Source organism: Lissotriton helveticus, chromosome 2_1 (genome assembly GCF_964261635.1).
Source record: "Lissotriton helveticus chromosome 2_1, aLisHel1.1, whole genome shotgun sequence".
Lineage (NCBI taxonomy): Eukaryota > Metazoa > Chordata > Amphibia > Caudata > Salamandridae > Lissotriton > Lissotriton helveticus.
In genome coordinates, this window is record NC_136059.1 from 1,922,506,518 (window position 1) to 1,922,533,621 (window position 27,104).

The following is a 27,104-nucleotide window of genomic DNA, read 5'->3' on the forward strand; positions in this document are numbered from 1 at the left end:
TGAAACGGCGGTAGCTCACAATCCTCGAGCTCGGTGTTCGGACGGGTCGGACCGCGGCAGCGCCAGCAGGTCCCGAAGAGGTCGTAGATGGCAACGGGCTGCGGCAGCGCCAGCAGGTCCCAACGAGGATGACGGTTACAACGGGCCGCGGCAGCGCCAGCAGGTCCCACGAGGATGAAGGTTGCAGAAGGCCTCGGCAGCGCCAGCAGGCAGGGCGATAGTTCACAAGGCAGGGCTGCGGCAGCGCCAGCAGTCCGTCAAGGATGAGTTCTTCTCGGTGTCTCTCGACTCCAGTACACAACTGCCCTCCTGCTCTGGGGCTGCCTCAGTTATAGGTCTGGCGCCCTTTGATGTCCGGACCCTCGCACTGGGAGGTCGGGAGGTCCGGGATGAGGGAGTCCAGACACCCAGCAGGGGGGTGGAGCCAGCACCCGGGGAGGCTGGGGGCGATCGGCACCTGGCGGGGGGAGAGCCATCGACACTTCTTTCTCCCATTAGCCTGCCAAGTGGTCCGTTCACCTCCTGGGTGGATGGTGGTGCCGGGATGGCGGGGCCTGGCCAGGTCCAGGGTTGGGGTCGAGCTGAGGCCACGCGGCCGCGTGGTGCAGTGTCCAAGATGGCGGCTGGGCCGGGCAATGGGGCTGACGGGGGCCCGGGCCCGTGACACAGAGACATCCGGGAGCAGGCGTCCCGGAGGGGACGGGTTGCGGGTTGCTTCTGCGGGTAGCCCCCGGAGAGCCGGTGTCTGGGCCCTGTCATGCGGGGAGGGAGCGAGCCCTTCGTGGGGCCTGTCCAACAATGGATGCGTCATATTTACTGTATGACACATCATTTCACAAGGAATGACAGATACGTCAGTTTTACTGACTTATCTGTTGGCGCATAAATAACGCATTGCTGGAGGTGTGCTGAAGCATGACCCAACTCCAGCAATGCAGGGGAGGGCTATGAATATAGCACTACGTCAATCTTAGGCCTAAGGTTTTGACACATTTGCATCCTAGAAGCAGCGTAGTGAAATCTCACTGATTTTACTTTGTCACTTTTACAAGGCTTTCTTGCAAGGGAATGCCCCCCCCCCCGCATACATTATACTTGATGCAGGTATAATGTGGCACAGGTGTTTGCAAAGTGACGCATCTGTTTTGATGCATCACTTTGTAAATAGAGTGCAACAGGGGGCATGTTTTACGCCGCTGATGCGTCACAAAAAGAGGTGCACCAGGCCTCATAAATAAGGTCCATAGTGCCTGGAATGAGTGCGCAGAGCCTCTCACTGCGAGGACCCAGGTCGCTTGTTTTTTTAGGTCGAGCCTAGCAGCAGCACGAATGCACTGCTCGCTCTGTAAGACTGTTGCAGTAGAGTATGGGAGAAAAGCCACCGCCCACTCTCCACCCATATTTTTCATTGGCTTGTGTCATTGTCTTTTGTAAATGCTGCTGTTGGATTCATTAATAAGCTTGTTAGTCCCTCCACCACCAATGCCAATGCCACCAACACCAGCAATACCACCACCAAAACCTCCACCACCAATGCCACCACCACCAATACTACCACCAATACCAACACCACCACCAATACCACCACCACCAATACCATCACCACCAATACCATCACCACCAATACCACCACCGCCACCAATACCACCACCACAAACATTGATACCACCACTACCAAAAATACCACCACCACCACAAATACCAATTGCACCACCACCAATAATACCACCACCACCAATACCAATACCACCACCAATACCACCACCAATACCAATACCACCAATACCACCATTAATACCACCACCACCAATAATACCATCACCAATCGAATATAAATACCAATACCAGCACCACCAATACCAATACTGCCGCCAATACCACCATCACCAACACCACCACCACCACCAATACCACGACCACAAATACCACCACAACCACCACCAATATGACAACCACCAATACCAATACCACCACCAATACCATCACCAATCCCACCACCAATACCACAACCACAATTACCACCATCACCAATCCCACCAACGATACCACCAATACCACCACCACCACCAATACAAATTACCCCACCAATACCAATACCCCCACCAATACAAATACCACCACCACAAATACCACCACCACCAATACCCCATCATCAATTCCCCCACCACCAATGCCATGACTACCACCACCAATACCTCCTCCAATACCAATACCACCACCACAAAATAGCAATACCACCACCAATACCACCTCCAATATTGCCACCACAAAAACCAATACCACCACCACCAATATTACCACCACCTCCAATAATATCACTAACGCCAATACCACCACCACCCATACTAATACCACCATCAATACCACCACCACCAATACCACCACCACCACCAATATCACCACCACCAATATCACCACCAATACCACCACTATGACCACTACCAATACCACCACCACCAACAATATCACTACTGCCAATACAACCACCACCCATACTAATACCATCATCAATACCATCACCACCACCAATACCAATACTATCACCACCAATACCACCACCACCAATACCAATTCCACCACCACCAATACCGATATCAACATCACCAACATTAATACCAATACTGCCGCCAAAACCAATACCACCGCCAATACCAATACCATCGCCAATACCAATACCACTGCCACCACCAATGCCACCTCCACCATTACCCCCACCACCAATACCACCACCACCACCAATACCACCACTACGACCACTACCAATACCACCACCACCAACAATATCACTACGGCCAATAACACCACCACCCATACTAATACCATCATCAATACCACCACCACCAATACCACCACCAATACCACCACCAATACCAATTCCACCACCACCAATACCAATAACACCACCATGAATACCAATAACACCACGACTACCACTGTTCCTCCTGAGCCCCAAAGTGTCCTCACAGAGTGAAAGGTGTTGGAGTGCCTTGTGAGTGTTTATAGCTCAGACCATATGTAACTCTCGTTTCACAATTTGTGTCTGGGTAATTTTCAACACGTATACATCTTCTTCACTGGATTATGTATCACTACTTTGAATAGGTACCAGGCCGAGTCTCTTCCTCTGATATTTACAATCTAACAAGTAGACCAGAAGACCCTTTATTGCAATACAATAGGTCTCGCATTTGCGAGAGTTTAAGCTGTTAGTATTGTAAATGACAATACCTTTTATTTATGTTTTAAAAGCCAAACCATAAATAAAAGGCATTGTCATTTACAATGCCATTAGCTCAAACTCGCGTGAATGCGAGACCTATTGCATTGCAAATGCTTGTCTTTTAGATGGGCCGTTTGTGGGTTACCTATTTAGTAGATACACACGCCTCGCGTTAGCAAGGTACAAGAAAAGTGAGTGAGTGGGTGGGGATGAGGAGGCAAGTTCTGTATTTAATAAATATTGGTTACAAAAAAGTGAGATACAAACGGCCATTATTCGCAACACTTAAAATGTTCTCTGAAATCAGTGTCCCTTTTAATAATAGAACATAAAAGCACTCTGACTTGGGGAAGCGCTTCTAAAATGCTATTGCCGATCTAAATGGAAAACTTAAAACGTTTGTTGACCACATTAAGTCCATTGCCCTGGCTGCCGCTAGATGGCACCATTGCTTTACAGTCTTTCAATATGTCCGCTAGTCATCATTTGGGACTTCGTGCAACTTTATAGGTGGCATTCAGGAATTACTACAGTGACTTGAACATTCAAAGTTATACAGCATATTTCTCTTTTTTTTATACTTCTCGAACTTTAAAGGAACTGTGATGGCAGGAGAGGAGGCAAAAGTGAATATGGAAAGAGGAAAGGTAGGATGGATAACGTTACTTACAAATTCATATTTAGAGAAAAAGGGATTGTCTAAATACGGATTCTATATGTTAAAATGCGAAGCTTGCGTGCAGAACGGTTGTCATTGATAGCTGGGCTCAGTGTAGAGTGTTGAGGGCAGAAAGTATACTTTTCAATGCAAGACGTTGAAGGGAGCATATATATAAATATTAGTGGCACCATAGTGAAACTGTTAGGAGCCACGGGTGAATGGATTATTTTCTTTCTAAAATTAGCTTTATGGGGCCTGTTTTAGAGAGCGGCCCATATGTTGTAATAATAACACACACCGCATGCCGCATATTTCCTGGTTTAAACCCGTGCAGAAATTAAAAGTCTGGGAAATCGTTTAATGGGTCACGGACAGAGTAAACAGTTTGTGACAACCTGAGACAGGCAGTGTCAACAGAAGGGCAGTAAAGAACACACAAGTGTGCCCAGGGAAAGGAAGATCAAGCGGCGTGTATCACTGCCCTGAAGGGTCGGCCTGATTTACGCCCCGCGGACGGACGGGAGCCGATCGCTTCACATTGCTCTGATTTGCTACCGGCCTGCTGCACGCTTGATGTGGAAATGAGCAGATCCGCGGGAGGGGCCCCACACCGGCCGGCCAGGGGGTGTAATTGATTCTGGGGCCTGAGACAACAGAGCGCAATTTGTTTTGAGCCTGGGTGGCAAAGCGACGCCTTCTGCAGGGTGAGACGGGGAGGCGGGGCAGGGGTGGAGGGGTGACATTGGTACTTGATGCGGGTGATGTCAGTCGTTTAGTGCGTGTTACAAAGTGCGTGCTTGGATGTGTGACGAAATCATTCTGTAACTCTTTCTTTTGAATGAGACACAACATGCGTATGACAGAAGTACATGTTACTCTTCTGCGTAAGTCAGCTACACTGCATGTGAGAGAGTGTGTGACGCGTCACAGTACAACAAAGTGTACGTATTTGCATAGTATTAGGATGTGGTGTGTGAATGTGGGGAGATATGGCAAAGGACGAATTTGGGGAAATAGGCACAGTGATACATTGGTGTGCTTATTATGTTCTTTCTCGAGAAAGAGCCCTTCCGGACAACAAGCACATACGTACAAGTCCGGAGACAAGAAAGAGAGACGGAGCAAAAAGAAGGGAAGGAACGAAGATGGGGAGGAAAGGAGAAAGTGGACAGAAGGTGAGGTGGGGAGCGAGAAGGGGGAAGGAAGGGAGAGAATCGGGTGCTAGAAAAACTCGAGGAAGATTACTTCATATAATGTTTTACACATCGTTTTATTTTATTTTAATTGTAACGGATCTTTCTGTGAGGTATGTGGGTGCTCCTGTTTTGCAAGGAGTTGGTTGGTGTATACGAAGTCTTACACTTGCGTCAGTCTAAATATTATTTCCCCGTGGGCCGGAGACTTGGGGCGGCTTTGACACGCGGGAGCGCCGCTGAAGCCGCTCTCACTTTTACCGAGGTTAATTGCATCAGGCACAGGGAGGCTTCAATGGAGAGGGCGGGCGAGTGAAGGTGGAGAGAAAGCGCTCAGAAACGGAGAAGAGAAGAAGAGAGAGAGGGGATGGGTTGTTGGAAAGAGAGAGATTACGCGAAGAATCGAAGGGAGCGGGGCTGGTTGGACCGTTTTTGCCGGTTCCCATGTCCAGCCCTGATTTACACATGCTGCAGTGGTGTTGATGCAAAATGTACTTGTCTGTTACGTTCTTTTCTTTTAAGTCAAGGGTGGTGTTGGTTTGGCTGGACAAACACTGCTTTATTTCTAAAACTTTTTTAAAAAATCGGAAATCCAAGCACAAATTATATGTAAATTGTTGGTTCGAATTACTGCAAATTAGCTATCAACAAGAATACGAGTTAAAAAGTAACACCGTGAAAATATAAAAGCAATCCGTGGAGGACGTCAAAAGACCTGGACAGTCCCGCTTGACGGGTGCTCCTCTTTGAAGGTAGACAGCCCCGGCTGCAGGGCTGGTCAGCAAACCACGCTTGCAACCCGGAGGTCCCGGACTGGAATATTCGTGCATGTAATTTACCGTCACAAGTTAGGGCTACACTGGCCGTGTATTCACAAGCAATATAGAGTATTAATAATAATAATCGATATCATTAAATCAATATTGTTTATACTGCTATCGTCAAAATGTTTTCCCGTTGAATTCTACTTTTCCGCCCCCTGTACAGCGTCTTCAGGCTCCACGCTTTGCGAACCAAGAACTCGTAACACACAATTAAAAAGAAAGCCAAGCGGGTGCAATAGAAACCCGTTTCCCCTCAAAGATATGCACAAAAAAACGAAGCGCCTTGCAGGTCCAGTGAGGCTGTGTTTTGTTGGCGGGCCACAGATCCGTCCGTCGGCAGCCCCGCGCTTAGTTCCCACAGCTCTCTGTGCGTGGATCAGTCGTGACATAAATAATAGGGTAGAAGCGGGCGGGGAAATCAGGCGTCGTAAGTCTCAAACACATGCTCAGCTGCAGGCCGGTGCGGTGCCCTGCCCGTCCCGCCACACAAGCTGACTTCATCACTTCGTCGGGCGAAATATGAACGGAGAGATATCCAGCCCGCTGCCCCTTTCTGTTACTTGGGGCTTTAATTCGCTCCCCACCCCTCCATCCAACACCAGAGAGGTGCGTCTGCGGAATCTTCACCCTACTGTTTTACTGTAGGGTCAGACTACGACAATAAGTTTATTGTGCAAAATACTACGCGGAGGGTCGTTAACACCCTACTCTGCCGCGGTTGCAGCGGGGAAATGATTCTTTGAGGTGGAAGTGCCGTGAGCTGGGTGTGTGGCGCCCTCTCATCACCCAGTGCCTTCTCTGTTACGGGTGGAGCTCAGAAGTGCCATCCTCAGGGGCGCAGGGTGAGGGGATGTTGGGGTCACAGAATACCTTGACCAAGACAGGGACTCGTTTAGTTAATCTTTTCCTCACTACCGCATCCCCCCTCCAAGTACAGCCCGGTATTCACTCTCACAAACAATTCTTTCCCCTTAGACCAAAGGTCAAGGTAGAAGGACCCTCGGTGGGCAGAGACAGCCTGTCCAATAGGAGAGGGTCGCGGTGATGCTGCAGTGGAAGATTCTAGTAGTCACGGGTTACTCACTTCACCAGATCTTCTGATCACGGGCTGTGGCGCGTCAGGGGAGAGGCTGGTGGCCCAAGCGCAAGCAGCTACATGTAAACATTTTTTAATCTGGGATAAGAGAACACTATCGTTAGATTGCGCGAAAGACGTCCACCTAGAAAATATGAGAAGCAGAGGGTCCCTCGCCACAGTAGAAAAAAGTATGTGTTCATCAGTGGAGGCTGAGAGGAAAGTAGCCCTTCTGTGACATCTCTGGGGTAGAATACAAGAGTGCGTGAGTACTGCTGGGCTACTGCTTTGGCAATTAGACCGTATGTGGGGCGCTTCCAGGAGCTGTCCTTGGCAATCCGGTATCGTTTTATTATTATTAATTTATTATTTTTTGTAATGTCTCCAGTATGGATGCCGCTGCGCACTTCTTGTATGACAACGTGAATACGTATATTGTATTCAGCACACATATACTGTGCTCGTGTCATAGTTCTACGCGTCACCACTTCGTTTTAGGATTCACAGTACTGCCTCACAGTTGGGTAAGTTAAGCATAATGTTATGTTTCCCAAATGCGAGACTCGCCCTCTGTTCCCGAGTTCGAGCGCTATCGAGGTTTATTCTTCATATGTTGGGTTTTTTTCGTGCTTGGCTGACAGGACACACTGAAATGCCCTTGCAGGCCAACGCCAGGGAAAGCCTCGGCTCCTTTCATGCCTCAGACTTGATTCCCAAGCAGGACACGGGAGCCAGGTCCTCGTATCAACAACTCAAGCACTGCTTCAAGGACCACTCACCGGTGTTACACCACGACCACGCTCACGGTCACACCTAGCGCTTGCTTCTTCCTGAGACTCCACTCGAAAGTGCACGGGGCTCTCAGAGCATAAGAGCCGCCTGCGCCTCTCGCTTCACTCGTTTAGTGCTGATGAATTTCTGGGGTCTGCGAATCCGAACACTTTTGTCCCTGTCCACTTTCTCATAGGCTCTCTCTGCCTGTCTCACAGGACTGTCCTACCGGGGAATGGTGTGCAAAGTTTCTGAGCTGCGGGGTTTACCTGTCAGACCGAGCTGTGCCACTTAGTAGCGCTACAAGCGCGCAGCGCCTGACGGGGCACATCTTCCCCGCCCATCTCGCTTTGCTTTAGACACCAGACCCAGTGCTTCTCAGACATAATTTGTATGCAGCTCTCGTATACATCTGCGATTCTTTTATTTCAAGCGCGGGGCCCAGGGGTGCAAGTAAGCAGTGCGTGTCCTCAGCGGCTCTGGGGAACAAAAAACACTCTTCCAAACATCAAACAGGGATCACGCAACTACTCGAGGTCAGCTTTCTGATGACCTATACAATCTCGCAGACTGGCCTACTCACTTGTCCTCTTTCGTTCGTCTTACTTCGGTTACGTTCCTTCCTTTCCTTTATCACCCCGATCCCCTCTCCACGCCGCCCCCTCCCCCTCCACTCGTTGCCCTGCACGTATTTTCTCTAACCACCCTGCTCATTCCTCGCCATCATGTGTCTCTACCGGCCCCTTTCTCACACAGACTTCTGTCATACTCAGCTGTGTCTGATCCATGCTGCTTGCTCACCCGACAGACACCCTTGCCATATTTTGCCCTCACTCTACTCCATTATTTGTGGTCTTTAACATCTCTGTCCCACTTCTTTAACTCTGATGCACTTTATTGCCCCACGTATGTGTGGCAGCTCCTTCCTGCATGCTCTTTACCCTCCCTGCCAAGGCTCTCTTAACTTTTCCCTCAGTTTGCCTCAACCCACTCGCTGTTCCTCCCTTACACACTCCATCACTGCTGCCGCCATACTTCGGCTTTTATCGGTCACGGGGCGGGGCCACGGTGGTGGAGGTGCGTGCGGCAGCGGATTGGCTGGTTTCCCTTGTCCCGCGCCACCTGATTGGTGCGCGGAGTGGCAGCGCCTGTGGGTGCAGGGGAGAGGGCGGCTCTGCACTGATGCCTCTATTGACATCCAGCGTTTGGCGTTTCCCCTCCACAGATCCACAGAGGGACAGCAGCCGGCAAACACAGCCCAGCCTTAGGTAGACCCTGTGCCTCCTGGCTGACAAGGAGCCCCGCCTGCAGGGTCACCCAGAAGCCACCCCCAGGGAGCCACCACTGAGCAGGGCGACAGCCACCCCTCACCCGCAGCCTCTGCTCTGGAAACTTTCATTGAGACTGGCTCAGAGAAGCAGAGGTGACATCTTCTGGGACTTTCACGTGATACGAGCAGCGTTGCAGGGACGGGAGGGGCGCAGACTGTGAGGTAAGGCTCCCCTGGGGCCAGTCACTGATACTCTCTAGGACCACTCCTTTACTCCTGTCCTCTGCACTCTGCACCCATCCTTTACCTGTCTTCACATATCCTGCACTGTTCGCTAGAATCGCTACTATACTACCCTCTCGAACTCAGTCAACACGTCCCGTCCACTGTCTGTGCTCCTCCTGTGTCTGCGTCTACAGTCACTACTTGCTCCTTCTACCCAATTCTTCCTTTGAGGAGTTTTTCGTGTCTGCTGGGTTAGCTCTTCGTGGCCCGCGTGCTCCCTCCCTAGCTGCGCGTGCTGAGCTCTCCTTTCTTAGCTCCTCTGTGCGCACACAATGTGCTGTGCCTCGGTCCTACCTGCACTTTCCAACTGTGCTCTTTTTCTAGCTGCCCTCGCGCTGTGTGCTTATGTGACAACGATTTAACACAAGGAGCGCTCCCACGTCAACTGCTCTGTGCGTTCCTGTCCTACCTTCCATAAATGTTCATAAATCATGCTAAGTGGACTTCCGCTCCTGCTACTTGTGGTCTGTGTGCTTCCTACCACCGTAGGTGTTTTTCCTGTTGCTGCTCAGGCAATGTGTGGTTCCACATTAGTTGTTCATCTTGGCACCTATCCCAGTTGCTCATGCGCCTGTCTTAGCTGCCCAGTGTACGTGTGCCCCTACGTTGCCTGTTCTTGCGCAGTGCACCCCTTGAAGTTAGCTCCATGTGCCCCCCCCCTCCCAACTCTAGCTTCACTTGCTCTCCGCTCCCATCTCCCCTACAGCCCGTTGGAGACCTATCCCCCCCCCCCCTCCAGACCTGCGCCTCTTGTACCTGTGAGCTTCGTGAATAGTCAAAAGGTGCGAATTTCCCCGTGATCTCGGAGTGCTTTGTGTCTCTTGGGGAGGGACGGAACTCTTTCTCCAACTGCCTCCTGTGCGTTTCTGTCTCAATGGAGATGGTCGCTCGGGACCCCTGCCTGGAGGGTGGACTTCGCTGAGCTCACTAGCTTCTCCGTACCACCAGGGTCTTGGTAATATTAACCCCGCAGCAGGCACAGGTTTGAGGTACCCTATTATATAGCTCCCTCCCACTCTATTTGTTAGACGTTTTATTTTCTATAAAACTGCAGGTGCCTTAAAGTATTCCATTCCTGGTAGCAACGACTATTTTCTCTGTGAGTTCCTTTACTTTTTATGGACGTGGCTCATTAAATATGCAATACTTGCGTTGTCGAAGAATATGGGCTTCGATGTATCCCCTCCATGCTCAGATGTCATCGTTTTCTACCTCTTCTATCCTCGTCTGGGTCCTCTGTCGGTTGCAGGGCCCTGGTATCCACCCTAGCACCCCCCCCCCCACCTTTCCGTAGTATATTGGTCAAGACGCGTGTCCCACAGCTCTCTGCACTGAACCCATTTTAAACTTACGTCACCAACACACAAGCAGTTCCTGCACAGACCTGTGTTTGATCTGCTTTGATACAGCAGAGTGAAGGGCTCCCTCCTTGTTTGGGTGTTGGCAGCATGTTGGTCCCCATGTGTGCTTCGGCGCCAGCAGCTTGTTGGGCCCCCTGTGTGCTTGGCTATCAGCAATGTGCCAGTGGGCTCTCTGCTAGCTTGGGTGTCAGTAGTGTGTCCGCGGGCTATCGGCATGTTTGGGTATCAGCACTGTGTCCGTGGGCTCCCTGCTTGCTTGGGTGTCAGCAGTGTGTCCCTCGGCTCCCTGCTTGCTTGGGTGTCAGCAGTGTGTCCCTGGGCTCCCTGCTTGCTTGGGTGTCAGTAGTGTGTCCGTGGGCTCTCTGCTTGCTTGGGTGTCAGTAGTGTGTCCGCGGGCTCTCAGCATGTTTGGGTATCAGCAGTGTGTCCATGGGCTCCCTGCTTGCTTGGGTGTCAGCAGTGTGTCCCTGGGCTCTCTGCTTGCTTGAGTGTAAGTAGTGTGTCCATGGGCTCTCTGCTTGCTTGGGTGTCAGTAGTGGGTCTGCGGGCTCTCAGCATGTTTGGGTATCAGCAGTGTGTCCGTGGGCTCTCTGCTTGTGGGCTTCCTGCTTGCTTGGGTGTCACCAGTGTGTGTCTGGGCTCCCTGCTTGCTTGGGTGTCAGTAGTGTGACCTGAAGCTCCCTGCTTGCTTGGGTGTCAGCAGTGTGTTCGCGGGCTCCCTGCTGGCTTTGGTGTCAGCAGTGTGTCCGTGGGTTCCCTGCTTGTGTGCTTCCTGCTTGCTTGGGTGTCACCAGTGTGTGTCTGGGCTCCCTGCTTGCTTGGGTGTCAGTAGTGTGACCTGAAGCTCCCTGCTTGCTTGGGTGTCAGCAGTGTGTTCGCGGGCTCCCTGCTGGCTTGGGTGTCAGCAGTGTGTCCGTGGGCTCCCTGCTTGCTTGGGAGTCATTAGCGTGTCCATGGGCTCCCTGCTTGCTTGGGTGTCAGAAGTGTGTTTGCAGGTTCTCTGCTTGCTTGGGTGTCAGTAGTGTGTCTGCGGGGTTCCCTGCTTGCTTGGGTGTCAGTAGTGTGTCAGTCGGCTTTCTGCTTGCTTGGGTGTCAGCAGTGTGTCCGTGGGCTCCCTGCTTGTTAGTGTGTCAGCAGTGTTTCCGTGTACACCCTGTTTGCCAGGGTGTCAGCAGCGTGTTTGGCTCCCTGTGTCTAGGTGTCAGCAGTGTGTCAACGGGCTCTCTGCTTGCTTGGGTGTCAGCAGTGTGTCAATGGGCTCTCTGCTTCCTTGGGTGTCAGCAGTGTGTCCGTGGGCTCTCTGCTTGCTTGGGTGTCAGCAGTGTGTTTGTGGGCTCTCTACCTGCTTGGGTGTCACCAGTATGTCTGTGGGCTCCCTGCTTGTTAGTGTGTCAGCAGTGTTTCCGTGTACACCCTGTTTGCCAGGGTGTTAGCAGCGTGTTTGGCTCCATGTGTCTAGGTGTCAGCAGTGTGTCAACGGGCTTTCTGCTTGCTTGGGTGTCAGCACTGTGTCCGTGCAGCCGGAGTTTGCCTCTGCAGGGCCTCTTTAGGATTCTACGAGCTTGTAGATCTGGCCACTAGGCTGCTGGAAAAGCTTGTGTTAGGATTGCTTTACTGGCCCTGTTCGAGGCTCCGCGGTTCCGTGCAGTTGGTTGTTAGTGCTTCTGGGCGTGTCAGGCTCCTTAGTTGTATTTTAGTGTATCTGGTGGTAGTACTGCTGCAGACTGTGCAGTTAAGTCGGTGTATCTGGTTGTAGCAGTGTGGCAGACTGTTTAGTTTGTTCTTAGTATAACTTTTGTTAGTAGTGTTTCAGGCAGTACAGTTGATTGTGTATCGGATGACAGTGTATGCTGTGTAGCTAGTCGTTAGTGTACCTGGTGGCAGTGTTGTTCAGGCTGTGCAGTTGCTTTTTTAACTAATGTATCTGGTGGCAGCAGTGTACCAGGCTGTGCAGTCGGTTGTTAGTGTGTCTAGTGGCAGTAGAGTGTCAAGGCTGTGCACTTGACTGTTAGCATATCTGGTAGAAACAGTGTCAGAAGCAGGCGTGCTTGTTCTGTGCTTGTGTCAAAGGGGTTCCTTACTAATTGTTAGGTTCAGTGGATTTACTGTTCTGTTCTTGTTTATGTCTGCTGGGTAGGTGTGTCAGGCTCTGGGGTTTTTGTGCGGCGTTTGCTAAAATCTGATGAGAGCTCTGTTCCATAAATGTGCTTTTATGGTCTCCTGGCTGCACTGTGACAGACTCAGTGCCTGAGTGTGCTGTGCCAGTTTTATGAATGCATGTTTTGCTTCTACATGCTTTTCAGGCCTGAGGGGGCAGTGCCTCCGGCTGATATATTGATTGTTATGCATTCTAGGGGTTCACTGGCTGCAGTGAGTTGCACTCAGTTTGGAAGGGTTTGTTGGAAGCTTTTGGTGGTCGTGCCATGGCTTTTAGGGTCCGGAGGCTGCACTTTGATATCATAGCACAACAAAACACGACAGTGTCCTGAGGCAGCAATGTGTAAGACTCGGGGGTCGGTTGTGATGTGCTTGTCAGGGCCTCGTGGGACCAGTGCTCAGACTCAGGGGTTGGTTGTGATGTGCTTGTCAGGGCCTCGTGGGAGCAATGCTCCGACTCAGGGTTTGGTTGTGATGTGCTTGTCAGGACATCCTGGGATCAGTGCTCAGACTCAGGGGTTGGTTGTGATGTGCTTCTCAGGGCCTCCTGGGACCAATGCTCAGACTCAGGGGTTGGTTGTGATGTGCTTGTCAGGGCCTCGCGAGACCAATGATCAGACTCAGGGGTTGGTTGTGATGTGCTTGTCAGGGCCTCGACAAGGAAGCTTTTGGTGGTCGTGCCATGGCTTTTAGGGTCCGGAGGCTGCACTTTGATATCATAGCACAACAAAACACGACAGTGTCCTGAGGCAGCAATGTGTAAGACTCGGGGGTTGGTTGTGATGTGCTTGTCAGGGCCTCGAGGGACCAGTGCTCAGACTCAGGGTTTGGTTGTGATGTGCTCGCAGGGCCTCATTGGAGCAATGCTCGCACTCAGGGTTTGGTTGTGATGTGCTTTTCAGGGCCTCATGGCACCAGTGCTCGGACTCAGGGTTTGGTTGTGATGTGCTTTTCAGGGCCTCATGGCACCAGTGCTCGGACTCAGGGTTTGGTTGTGATGTGCTTGTCAGGGCCTCGTTGGAGCAATGCTCAGACTCTGGGTTTGGTTGTGATGTGCCTGTCAGGGCCTCCTGGGACCAGGGCTCAGACTCAGGATTTTGTTGTGATGTGCTTGTCAGGGCCTCATCGGACCAATGCTCAGACTCTGGTTTGGTTGTTGTAGGAAGGTGGCTACCTGACTATGGTTACCCCAGATTTTTTGCCTGTGTTTAGCTGGTTTTTTGACTTAGTTGACCTGGTTCCCTGCTAATCAGGGCCCCAGGCCATCTGCTCTCTCTGTAAAATGGATTCCATGTACCCTAGGTACATACCAATTGGAAATGGACTCCTTGTCAGCCCCTGTAGAATGCACTATAGGTGCACAGGGCACAGGAGCCACTAAGGCCTACCAGGGGCTGCAGCATATCTTTTGCCACCCCTGGCTGGTTCTTAAATTGACACAACTGGCTGATCACTCAGCTGGGGTAAGGTGGTGTACACACCCCTTGCTTAGATATAGTATACCTATGTCTAAACCTATATCTGGACACATGTAAACCTGTGAGCCACTCCTATAGACAGGCCTCACCAATCCTGGAGGCTGGGTGCTTGGTTTTTATGTGAGATGGAGCTCTAGCATGAGCTGAGCCTGTCTGCAGCCGTCGGGAACAAATCCCTAAGCTGTTTCAGGATAATGCCATACCATATACTATTAAGTGCCTTATAATCCTCGCGGTTATTTAGCAACTCTGGTTTGGCTTTATCAAAACATGTCGTGTAAGGTGTCATACGCTTTGGAATACCATCCCCTCGCCAGTTCTGGCGACGGGGATGGCATTCCACCCCTCTAGAGGGGTAAGACATGTTACTTCACTTTAATGCGGTTGATTTCTCCAAAGGCCTTAAGATCCACAAAATGGATGCCTCTGCCACAGACAAATGTCTGGACCCCTGGAGCTGACCGAAACCCAGTCAAGGGGGTCCTGGACAAAGGGTTTCCTGTCACAGGAGGGTGTCACCGCCCTCCAGACAGGAGATAGTGTATTGTAGCAGGGAGGTTTGAAAGAAACCAGACACTGCCTGGGGCGCACAAGGCTGCCCCTTGCATAATCCGGCCAAACCGGTTCTGGGGCACTCCAGCCCTCGTGCCAGGGCGGCCTGGATCAAAGGAAGGGGGTGTATCCACCCACTTCCTGGGTCCCACCCATAGGAGGGGACCTAGCAGGTAATCACGCCCACCAGATTCGAATAAGAGTGGGAGCAGTGCCAATGCACATCAGATTTCCTGGAAGAAACATTTGAAACGATATTCTGGACCCTTCGCCCTCCATCTCAACGTGGAAGCCCGAAGAATCTCCCTTGTGGTCAAGGAGTGACCACCCTGCAGCAGCAGGCACCATCCAGCCCTCGACGTCTACTTGGTTGCAGTTCCCGCCGGAACTCGAGCGACTGAGATCGACGAGATCAAGCCTGCCCAGCTTCTAACAGCCCGATCCACAGTCCCTGCAAAGCTGAGACCCGTGGAGGCGACCGGAAGCGTGGGGCACGCCATCTTGAAGTGACCACGAGACGCTGACCGTGCAGCCCACGAGTGACCCTCGAAGCTGTACACCGGGGTTTGAGAAGCCCCCACCCTGAGCTACTCCTGAGCCGAAGTTCAGCCCTCCACACTCGACGAGTGCTGCGTGGGGCCCTTTGGCACGATTTGGCTCAACGCGTTGGCCCGGTCACTTGCCAGCTGGCTTGTGGTCCCTGTGCCGACGAACTACAAAAGAAGACTCGTGATTCTGGTTGCTCCAGATCCACACCAGCTCCCCTGAAAGGGAGCCCCGACTCTGACCTTCCTGGTCCGAGTGAGACGCCATCTTCCAATCCCGCGTGGATTGCTCTTACCAAGGCTTGTTTGCTCCAAACCGGAAGCCGACTGCACCGACGGTGAGAGCCTGCGTGGGACAGATCGTGACCTGCTCCTGGACGTCGCAGATGCCCCAGAGCCCACGTGACAGCGAAGAGAAGCGCCTCGACGACCACCTGATTGCGCCCGACACTGCCTGGTTCCGTCCTGGTTCCACCCTGGTCACTGCTGAGTGACCCAGACTCTGTCCCCTCTGCTTTCAGGTACTCTACAACTTGAGTCCACCCTTGGACTCCACCGGACACTTCGTCTTCACCCTGCCTGCAGCCCTTTCAGCTTCAAGCACCAAGAGCCTGCGTATCAAAACCCGACGCCACTTCGACCCTGTGCACCCACTTCCTGTGGGTGAGGTAACTTTGCTCCGCCGGTGTTCCCACACTGGTGCACACCTCTAGGGTCTGTGTGTTAAGTTTTGTTCCTCTAGGTTCAGCGGAAGTGTCCTTAAACTTTAACTATTTGACTTTTACGCACCATTGGTTAACATTGGTGCATGCGTGCGCTTTCCGCACATCTCCCGAATCCCGAGGGCCATTCCCGACTTCAGCATTGCTTGTCCTGACTGCTCCCAGCGATTCCCTAGGCCCTAGGCCTAACCACTGTTCGAGTGGCCTCTCTTATACCACTTGTTTAGTATATGGTTTGAGTGGCCCTCGCCCTCATCCATAATTGTGCAACTTGTATGTTTAAACAGTGCTTTTGATTTAACGCTTGTGCCCCTTTATTCATAAAGAATACTGGGGATTGTTTTTAGTAATAAACACATATATTTTTATAATATATACTTGTGTGGTGTCCTTTCATTTGGTATTACAGGATTGTATGTGGTAAAACAGCTCGCTTAACACGACCTCTTAAGTTAAGCCTTTAGGCTGCTTAGTCCATGCTACCCCTAGGATAGCTTGTCTAATAAGGTTGACTTACAACCAGACACCATAAGGGGATTGTTTGGTCAGGTAGTAGGTGGTTCCAGAATTGGAAACATCCCCTACCAGGCCAACTTCTCACATTGGTGAGCAGCGGTGCGGATTTGAGCTTGCTGTTGTTTTACCATTGCAATCTTTATATCAAATTGAAAGATCACATCAAGTACCTCTAGGTACATATAAAATCAAAAGCTTAGCATATTAAGTTCTACTGAACTTAGTAGTTGTAGGTTGAAGGGAGTAGCACACCCCTGACTACGACTCACTAGCAAGGTCCAGTAGGAAAACACTTAGTGTAGGTAAGTGCACCACTTACACCTCACTAGTAACCATGTCTGACACAGGAAAGGCCTCAGGGTCTAGTCCTGTGACAGTTGACCCTACCCAGGCAACTTTTGGATATGACAAACTAACCCGCAGAGACTTGATTGCCTTGTGCAAAGCAAGAGGGTTAAAAAGGGGCAGAAGCCCCACCTGCCTAATCCTGGTAGAAATCCTAGAACAGGATGACTTAGAGAAGGCAAAAGCAGCTTCCCTAGACACAGGGAACCCCCCTGTAGTTGATCCCCCTGAAGAGGAGGATGATGATGACTTGGATGAGGACTCAGAGGTTGAGGACTTAGAAGTACAGGATCAGGGTAGCCAGGTTCCAGTTGGTAGGCTTAGCCAGGCCAACTTGGACCTACTGGGGAATGGAGAGGGCCAGCACCTCCCCAGAACCCAACATGTGATTCTCCCAGGCAACAGAAGAGTGAGATCTCCCTCAGGGGACTCTCATCTTTCTAGTGCCTCCAGAGAATCAGAGAGAGGCATGAGTGCTTCTCAGAAAGCTGAGCATAGGGCTAGAATGAGGGCTGTCAGACTCCAGATAGAGAGAGAGGAGGTAGCCCTGAGTCAAGCTAAGCTTACCTTAGCTCAAGCTAAACTTGCCTTGGCAAGAGAGCAGAAATTGTGTGGCTTAGATGCCACTGGTGGCAGCAATATTCCTAAAGAGAAACCCAGGTCCTATGATAGTAGAAACCTGACAAAGATTGTGCCCCCCTACAAGGAAGGGGATGATATCCACAAATGGATAACTGCTCTTGAGAGAGCCTGCATGGTACAGCAGGTTCCTGAGGAACAGTGGGCAGCAATCTTATGGTACTCCTTTTCAGAGAAAGGGAGAGATAAGCTCCTCACTGTTAGACATGAGGATGCAAACAATTACAAAGTCCTGAAGAGTGTTCTGATAGATGGGTTTGGCTTAACCACTGAACAGTACAGGTTGAAGTTCAGAGACACCCAGAAGACACAGACTCAGGACTGGACTGATTTTGTTGATTGTGCAACTAAGGCTCTGGAGGGTTGGCTACATGGCAGCAAAGTACATGACTTTACAGGATTGTATAATTTGATTATGAGGGAGCAGATCCTAAGTAATTGTCAGAACCAGCTCTTACACCAGCACCTGGTAGACTCTGATCTGACCTCTCCCCAAGAATTGGGAAAGAAGGCAGACAAATGGGTCAGAACCAGGATTAGGCCTAAGAATCAGGACAGTAACCAGAAGAAGGAGTCTACCAAGCCTCAAGATAAGGGTGGGGATAAAAGTAAAGAAAAGACTTCCCCAGGGCCCCAAAACTCCAAGGATGGGGGTGGGTCCCAAGACACTTCTTCAACTGAGAAAAAGCCTTATTGTTATGCCTGTAAACAGGTGGGGCATTACAAAACAGACAACTGTTGTCCCAAGAATAACAATAAAGAAAATATACCTCCAACGCCAGCTTCAACACCTCCTGTTACTGTCAGCAGTAATCCCCCAGGAAGTGGAAGCACACCCAGGAATCTGGGTGGGTTTACTTTTGGAAATCAGGTGGACCCTGGCCTATCCAGGTCCCCATCACCCAATGATCTTGTTTATGAGGTTGGCATGGGGTTTGCCAACTTCTCTGCTTGCCCAAATACTTTGAGCAAGTATAGACAAGAACCCATCATCAATGGTTTGAAAGTTGAGGCTTTTAGAGACACAGGGGCTAGCATCACCATGGTGGCTGATGGCCTAGTCCCCTCTAAGCAACTTTTACCTGGTGCCACATACCAAGTTACAAACATTGATGGAATCCAAACAAATCATCCCATGGCAGTAGTAAGTCTCAGCTGGGGAGGTGTCATTGGCCCAAAGAGAGTGGCAGTGTCACCAAACTTGCCTGTAGACTGCCTACTTGGTAATGATTTGGAGATCTCAGCCTGGGCTGAGGTTGAACAGGAAACCCATTCTAGAATGGTGAATTCCAATGGAAAGGTTAGTGGGGCTGTAATGGCTACAGCCCCAATTCAAGATGTCCTTCCTGAAAAGGTTGGTAGGGCTGAGAAACTCTCTGCCCCATCTTTAGCAAAAGCTCTTCCTGAACAGAATAGCAAAGCTGTTATGGTAACAGCAGAAACCCAAACTGAGTCTCCTCCTGAAAAGGTTGGTGGGGCTGTGATGGCCACAGCCCAAACTCAAACTGACACGTGTGTTGTGAAACCTGAAATGATGGATAACTCCACACAAACTGAGAGCATGGAGGAGGAAGAGAAATCTCCCCCTCACCAGACTTTAGGACAGGATCAGCCTCCTCAGGGAACTGATCTTACCCCTGATGAAGGAACTGCCCCAGAGGTGGTTGGGCCTAGCCTGACAGAACCTCTGATGTCAGTGGACCCTTCTCAGGTGGGACCCAGTCTGGAGCAGGTAACCTGCCCCTCTCTCCCTTGCCTTAGCCAGCCCAGGGCTGCAGAGGACAAGAAGGACAGTGAGACCCAGAGGGCCCCCTGTCAAATAAAGCACCCCCATCAAAAGATTAGGTGCACCAAAACTAGTAGCCCTAGTAAGGTGAAAACTTTAAAAACTCCTGAGGGAGCCCCCTTAAAAACAGTTAGGGACCTCCCCCAGATGGATTCTGTTGGGCACAGCCAAACCTGGGACCCAAAGGGCCCAAACCTGAACTGTCCCTCCAGCAAGCCAAACAGAGGGACCCAGCCTCCAGCTTTAGGTAGCCAGAGGTTGACCCTGAGAGCACAGTGCAACTCAGTTAAAGAAAGAAAGGCACACATGGTGGAAGATAATTGGAGGAAGCTAAGCCCTAAATTAGTAGAGCCTCACTTCAATACTCCATATCCAAACCAGCCTTTAACTTTGCATAAACACACCCAAGGTAGTGATTCCCTATGGTGGAGACCCTCTAATACCCAAAGGGTGAGGGACTGCTTAGTGGACCATGAGACAGGGGGTACCCATGCTAGTGCAGGTACTTCCTTATATGGCCACTCAGGCAATATAGGCTTACCTGGCCAAGGATAGCCTTATCTCCTTTCGTTTGGGGGGGGGTTATGTAGGAAGGTGGCTACCTGACTATGGTTACCCCAGATTTTTTGCCTGTGTTTAGCTGGTTTTTTGACTTAGTTGACCTGGTTCCCTGCTAATCAGGGCCCCAGGCCATCTGCTCTCTCTGTAAAATGGATTCCATGTACCCTAGGTACATACCAATTGGAAATGGACTCCTTGTCAGCCCCTGTAGAATGCACTATAGGTGCACAGGGCACAGGAGCCACTAAGGCCTACCAGGGGCTGCAGCATATCTTTTGCCACCCCTGGCTGGTTCTTAAATTGACACAACTGGCTGATCACTCAGCTGGGGTAAGGTGGTGTACACACCCCTTGCTTAGATATAGTATACCTATGTCTAAACCTATATCTGGACACATGTAAACCTGTGAGCCACTCCTATAGACAGGCCTCACCAATCCTGGAGGCTGGGTGCTTGGTTTTTATGTGAGATGGAGCTCTAGCATGAGCTGAGCCTGTCTGCAGCCGTCGGGAACAAATCCCTAAGCTGTTTCAGGATAATGCCATACCATATACTATTAAGTGCCTTATAATCCTCGCGGTTATTTAGCAACTCTGGTTTGGCTTTATCAAAACATGTCGTGTAAGGTGTCATACGCTTTGGAATACCATCCCCTCGCCAGTTCTGGCGACGGGGATGGCATTCCACCCCTCTAGAGGGGTAAGACATGTTACTTCACTTTAATGCGGTTGATTTCTCCAAAGGCCTTAAGATCCACAAAATGGATGCCTCTGCCACAGACAAATGTCTGGACCCCTGGAGCTGACCGAAACCCAGTCAAGGGGGTCCTGGACAAAGGGTTTCCTGTCACAGGAGGGTGTCACCGCCCTCCAGACAGGAGATAGTGTATTGTAGCAGGGAGGTTTGAAAGAAACCAGACACTGCCTGGGGCGCACAAGGCTGCCCCTTGCATAATCCGGCCAAACCGGTTCTGGGGCACTCCAGCCCTCGTGCCAGGGCGGCCTGGATCAAAGGAAGGGGGTGTATCCACCCACTTCCTGGGTCCCACCCATAGGAGGGGACCTAGCAGGTAATCACGCCCACCAGATTCGAATAAGAGTGGGAGCAGTGCCAATGCACATCAGATTTCCTGGAAGAAACATTTGAAACGATATTCTGGACCCTTCGCCCTCCATCTCAACGTGGAAGCCCGAAGAATCTCCCTTGTGGTCAAGGAGTGACCACCCTGCAGCAGCAGGCACCATCCAGCCCTCGACGTCTACTTGGTTGCAGTTCCCGCCGGAACTCGAGCGACTGAGATCGACGAGATCAAGCCTGCCCAGCTTCTAACAGCCCGATCCACAGTCCCTGCAAAGCTGAGACCCGTGGAGGCGACCGGAAGCGTGGGGCACGCCATCTTGAAGTGACCACGAGACGCTGACCGTGCAGCCCACGAGTGACCCTCGAAGCTGTACACCGGGGTTTGAGAAGCCCCCACCCTGAGCTACTCCTGAGCCGAAGTTCAGCCCTCCACACTCGACGAGTGCTGCGTGGGGCCCTTTGGCACGATTTGGCTCAACGCGTTGGCCCGGTCACTTGCCAGCTGGCTTGTGGTCCCTGTGCCGACGAACTACAAAAGAAGACTCGTGATTCTGGTTGCTCCAGATCCACACCAGCTCCCCTGAAAGGGAGCCCCGACTCTGACCTTCCTGGTCCGAGTGAGACGCCATCTTCCAATCCCGCGTGGATTGCTCTTACCAAGGCTTGTTTGCTCCAAACCGGAAGCCGACTGCACCGACGGTGAGAGCCTGCGTGGGACAGATCGTGACCTGCTCCTGGACGTCGCAGATGCCCCAGAGCCCACGTGACAGCGAAGAGAAGCGCCTCGACGACCACCTGATTGCGCCCGACACTGCCTGGTTCCGTCCTGGTTCCACCCTGGTCACTGCTGAGTGACCCAGACTCTGTCCCCTCTGCTTTCAGGTACTCTACAACTTGAGTCCACCCTTGGACTCCACCGGACACTTCGTCTTCACCCTGCCTGCAGCCCTTTCAGCTTCAAGCACCAAGAGCCTGCGTATCAAAACCCGACGCCACTTCGACCCTGTGCACCCACTTCCTGTGGGTGAGGTAACTTTGCTCCGCCGGTGTTCCCACACTGGTGCACACCTCTAGGGTCTGTGTGTTAAGTTTTGTTCCTCTAGGTTCAGCGGAAGTGTCCTTAAACTTTAACTATTTGACTTTTACGCACCATTGGTTAACATTGGTGCATGCGTGCGCTTTCCGCACATCTCCCGAATCCCGAGGGCCATTCCCGACTTCAGCATTGCTTGTCCTGACTGCTCCCAGCGATTCCCTAGGCCCTAGGCCTAACCACTGTTCGAGTGGCCTCTCTTATACCACTTGTTTAGTATATGGTTTGAGTGGCCCCCCGCCCTCATCCATAATTGTGCAACTTGTATGTTTAAACAGTGCTTTTGATTTAACGCTTGTGCCCCTTTATTCATAAAGAATACTGGGGATTGTTTTTAGTAATAAACACATATATTTTTATAATATATACTTGTGTGGTGTCCTTTCATTTGGTATTACAGGATTGTATGTGGTAAAACAGCTCGCTTAACACGACCTCTTAAGTTAAGCCTTTAGGCTGCTTAGTCCATGCTACCCCTAGGATAGCTTGTCTAATAAGGTTGACTTACAACCAGACACCATAAGGGGATTGTTTGGTCAGGTAGTAGGTGGTTCCAGAATTGGAAACATCCCCTACCAGGCCAACTTCTCACAGTTGTGATGTGCTAGTAAGGGCCTCCTGGGAGCAGTGCTCACAGGGTTTGGTTGTGATGTGCCTGTCAGGGCCTCGCGAGACCAATGCTCAGACTCAGGGGTTGGTTGTGATGTGCTTGTCAGGGCCTAGTGGGACCAGTGCTCAGACTCAGGGTTTGGTTGTGATGTGCTTGTCAGGGCCTCGTTGGAGCAATGCTCAGACTCTGGGTTTGGTTGTGATGTGCCTGTCAGGGCCTCCTGGGACCAGGGCTCAGACTCAGGATTTTGTTGTGATTTGCTTGTCAGGGCCTCATCGGACCAATGCTCAGACTCTGGTTTGGTTGTGATGTGCTAGTAAGGGCCTCCTGGGAGCAGTGCTCACAGGGTTTGGTTGTGATGTGCCTGTCAGGGCCTTGCGAGACCAATGCTCAGACTCAGGGGTTGGTTGTGATGTGCTTGTCAGGGCCTAGTGGGACCAGTGCTCAGACTCAGGGTTTGGTTGTGATGTGCTAGTCAGGGCCTCTTTGAAGCAATGCTCAGACTCAGGGGTTGGTTGTGATGTGCTTCTCAGGGCCTCCTGGGAGCAATGCACAGCCTCAGGGGTTGGTTGTGATGTGCTTCTCAGGGCCTCCTGGGAGCAATGCTCAGACTCTGGGGTTGGTTGTGATGTGCTCGTCAGGGTCTCGTTGGAGCAATGCTCAGACTCAGGGGTTGGTTGTGATGTGCTTCTCAGGGCCTCCTTTCAGGAATGCAGGGTTTGGTTGTGATGTGATTCTCAGTAACTCCTTGTAGGAATGCAGGGTTTGGTTGTGATGTGCTTGTCAGGGCCTCGTGAGACCAATGCTCAGACTCAGGGGTTTGGTTGTGATGTGCCTGTCAGGGTCTCGTGAGACCAATGCTCAGACTCAGGGTTTGGTTGTGATATGCTTGTCAGGGCCTCGTGCGACCAGTGCTCAGACTCAGGGTTTGGTTGTGATGTGCTTGTCAGGGCCTTGTGCGACCAGTGCTCAGACTCAGGGTTTGGTTGTGATGTGCTTGTCAAGGCCTCCTGGGACCAATGCTCAGACTCAGGGGTTGGTTGTGATGTGCTTGTCAGGGCTTCGCGAGACCAATGCTCAGACTCAGGGGTTGGTTGTGATGTGCTTGTCAGGGCCTAGTGGGACCAGTGCTCTGACTCAGGGTTTGGTTGTGATGTGCTAGTCGGGGCCTCCTGGGAGCAGTGCTCACACTCAGGGTATGGTTGTGATGTGCCTGTCAGGGCCTCGCGAGACCAATGCTCAGACTCAGGGGTTGGTTGTGATGTGCTTGTCAGGGCCTCGTGGGACCAGTGCTCAGACTCAGGGTTTGGTTGTGATGTGCTAGTTAGGGCCTGCAGGGACCAATGCTCAGACTCAGGGGTTTGGTTGTGAAGTGCCTGTCAGGGCCTCGTGAGACCAATGCTCAGACTCAGGGGTTTGGTTGTGATGTGCCTGTCAGGGCCTCCTGGGAGCAGTGCTCAGACTCAGGGTTTGGTTGTGATGTGCTTGTCAGGGCCTCCTGGGGCCAATGCTCAGACTCAGGGGTTTGGTTGTGATGTGCTTGTCAGGGCCTCGTGGGACCAGGGCTCAGACTCAGGGTTTGGTTTAGATGTACATGACTATTTTACTGTGGTGCACTGATGAATGCATTGTGACCTCCGTGTGTTACGCCTTGGGGTTTCCTGTTAGAGGCTGGTAGTCGCTAGCTTGCATGTTGCTTTTGAGTGCTGCACCAGGTCCCCAGCGTGTCTTTGTTTTATGTGCGGCGTTGATGCCTCGTACTCTTTCCGCTCGGTTCACCGGACCTCACTTGCTTTGAAGACACAGGACTGCAATCCTTCAAACTCCAGGATCATCACTGTAAAATAAACAGGAAATTGCCCTTGAAATAGCCTTTAATTTTCTGCGGTCTTCACCAGAAGCTGTCCTTAAACCGCTCTCGGTGGCATCTGTTGTTTATGTTCATTCTGTAGGAAGTGTTCTATACTTAACACGCCAGTCTTTGAACACTCGGAAACCATCTTGAAACGTTTCATTAAAGCGATCGCTTTCCATGAAGTGCCGTATAATTTACACCATCTTTCTTACTTTAATCTCATTTTACGGAGATTTGATACAATTATGACATTTTGAGATGACAGGTTGGGAAATCTCGGGCTACCTTGAGGGCAAACAGAGATCCGACTGTTGCTTTTTCTATAACGACAACTTGTGTCCTCGGGAGGAAACATTCGACACACACTGTGCAGTCTGGTGGTTCACCCTGTTCAAATATCTTGGATCTGGCGTCTAATGTCTGCAATGGAAATGTTTTATATGCTTCCCGAACACTTCTACTTGCAATGTGTGCACAGGTCACTGAAAGTTATATTTAAGAAAATGACGCTGTGAAGGAATGGTCATAGGGGGATGGACTGCTCTCTTGAGAATACGTTAACTCATATGTGTCTATAATTTGGGTTCGCATGATTGAAAACGCCCGGAGAGGGCAGCGCTCTGTCTGGTGGCGGCTGGCAGTGGGAGAGTGAGTGCGATACGAGCTGTGCCCTCTTCCCTTTGCAGAGTGCTGTCATAAATAAGCATTGGTACACTCACCTCTGTCACGCAGCTCACTGGGCCTGTTTTCTTCTCACTGTCTCGCCTCGAGCCCTGATCCGAGCCTGTGATACGGGCCGCGAGCCGTCCCTGCCGCCATGTTCAGTAGCATCTGTATCTGAGCGCACCATCCTTAAACGTTCAAACCATGCAGGGGATCCCCGAGGATTGAATTACGCACCAAGGGAGGCTTAGCCTGGGTCATCATTGTTGTAAAACATATTTTATTGAAGTGCAGATATGTTCCTTGCGAGGCATTTCTCTGCGTGAATCGGGCCGCCTCGCCCCTATCTTCCACAGTCATGCTCTATAGTGGCCCGTCCGGAAAGGTGAAGGCCCAGGCCCAGCATAGCCGAGGGAGCGGCGCTTCTATGAAGAACCTATGGTTCTGCCCTTCATGAGAGTGCTTTGTCTCTAATGGCCACAGTGAGGCGCTATGGGTCAGAGAGCGCCAATGCCTCTGGGAGGCTGTGCTATTTCCTGCCCGAAGGCGCTAGCAAAAGAAATAAACAATGCCACCCGCCTTTCTTCTTCATTGTCAAATATAAATGGAAATACATTTACAACATATTCTTACACATAAATATAAACTATCTGTGCCTGGTGTCGGGTCGACTAAATATACACATACTTGGCACTAAATGTCCCCTGCTATATGCTCTGAGGATATTCATTGCATTGCAAGTCACTGGAGTTCAGAGACCGCACCAAAGGCCTGGTTCCATTATAAAGTCACGAAAATTCGAGGTGACTTTGCTGTGTGTTTCAGCAGCTATGTCGTTGTAGAGGTTAGTTTATTCCTTATAACTCGTGGTCACGTCATCCTTCACCCCAGCTCACTCTCAAATATTTGGTATCTTGCCATTTAATTAAAGTAATATCACGACTGCAAATATGTGGACTCGTGACTTCTGTTCTATGGAAATTAACACTTGTTGTAGTATTGATCTCCTGCATCCCTTTCAAAAAGCCATTGTAATTCTACTCTATGACAGTGCCTTTTACACTACCTAGTGACTGACCGAAAAGCTGAGACTTCACAACTTGCCCCCAGGGGACCATCTATAAAGGAGTCAGCAGTGAACGGTTGGATCCAGAATGTAACTTAATACATCTCACTTGCTGCGCACATCAGAAACAGGTGACTTGTACATAGCTACATCACAACAAAAGCCTTAGCAGCAAAAAACACAATATGGCATCGACAAGAGCCCTTGGCTTTCATTAAACCACACTTTTCTTCCCTTTTCATTATTTTCTGTCTTCCTCTTTTCCTATCTAATTTCTTAACTCTGCTCAACCCACTTCTTGAAAGGAAAACAAATGGGTTTCTGATAAAAACCGTATTAAAAGAGATTGTTGGAAACACATTAGCCAAAGGGCGTTCCTGCAAAGGGTCCACATAAAGATAAACTCCGAAAATCCTCAAGCAGTAGACAGAAAGTTTCCTACCCTTTACATTTTCCTATACTTATACAGGGACATATTTTTATGCTAATGGCACTGAAAATTGTTTTGGCCTAATAGCACGTTATTTAGAGCAACTGCTTAAGCACACATTCACACATGTATTACTACAGTGCAAAGTTCAAATTTGAGATTATTACCATAGTGCAGCTGAAGTGACATGGAAAATACCAGTTTAGTGCCTCAGATATTGCATATAATAAGTTCTTACAGCTGTGCTAATAGAATATCTCTTTGGTGTGATTTTACTTTGCTTCAGAAATGTAAGATTTTTGTGAAATACCCTTTTGTTAAAAGAAATGCACAAGTAAAAATGCC

At 50.6% G+C, this 27,104-nt stretch overlaps 1 protein-coding gene across 1 annotated transcript in view; it reads left to right on the forward strand.

Moving 5' to 3' along the window:
• Positions 1-8,955: 8,955 nt before the first annotated feature.
• NDNF (neuron derived neurotrophic factor) overlaps positions 8,956-27,104 on the forward strand; it is an 82,902-nt gene continuing 64,753 nt past the window's right edge. The window contains exon 1 of the mRNA XM_078676852.1: positions 8,956-9,236. The gene's annotated coding sequence lies outside the window, so the exon portion shown is untranslated. The remainder of the gene's footprint in view (positions 9,237-27,104) is intronic.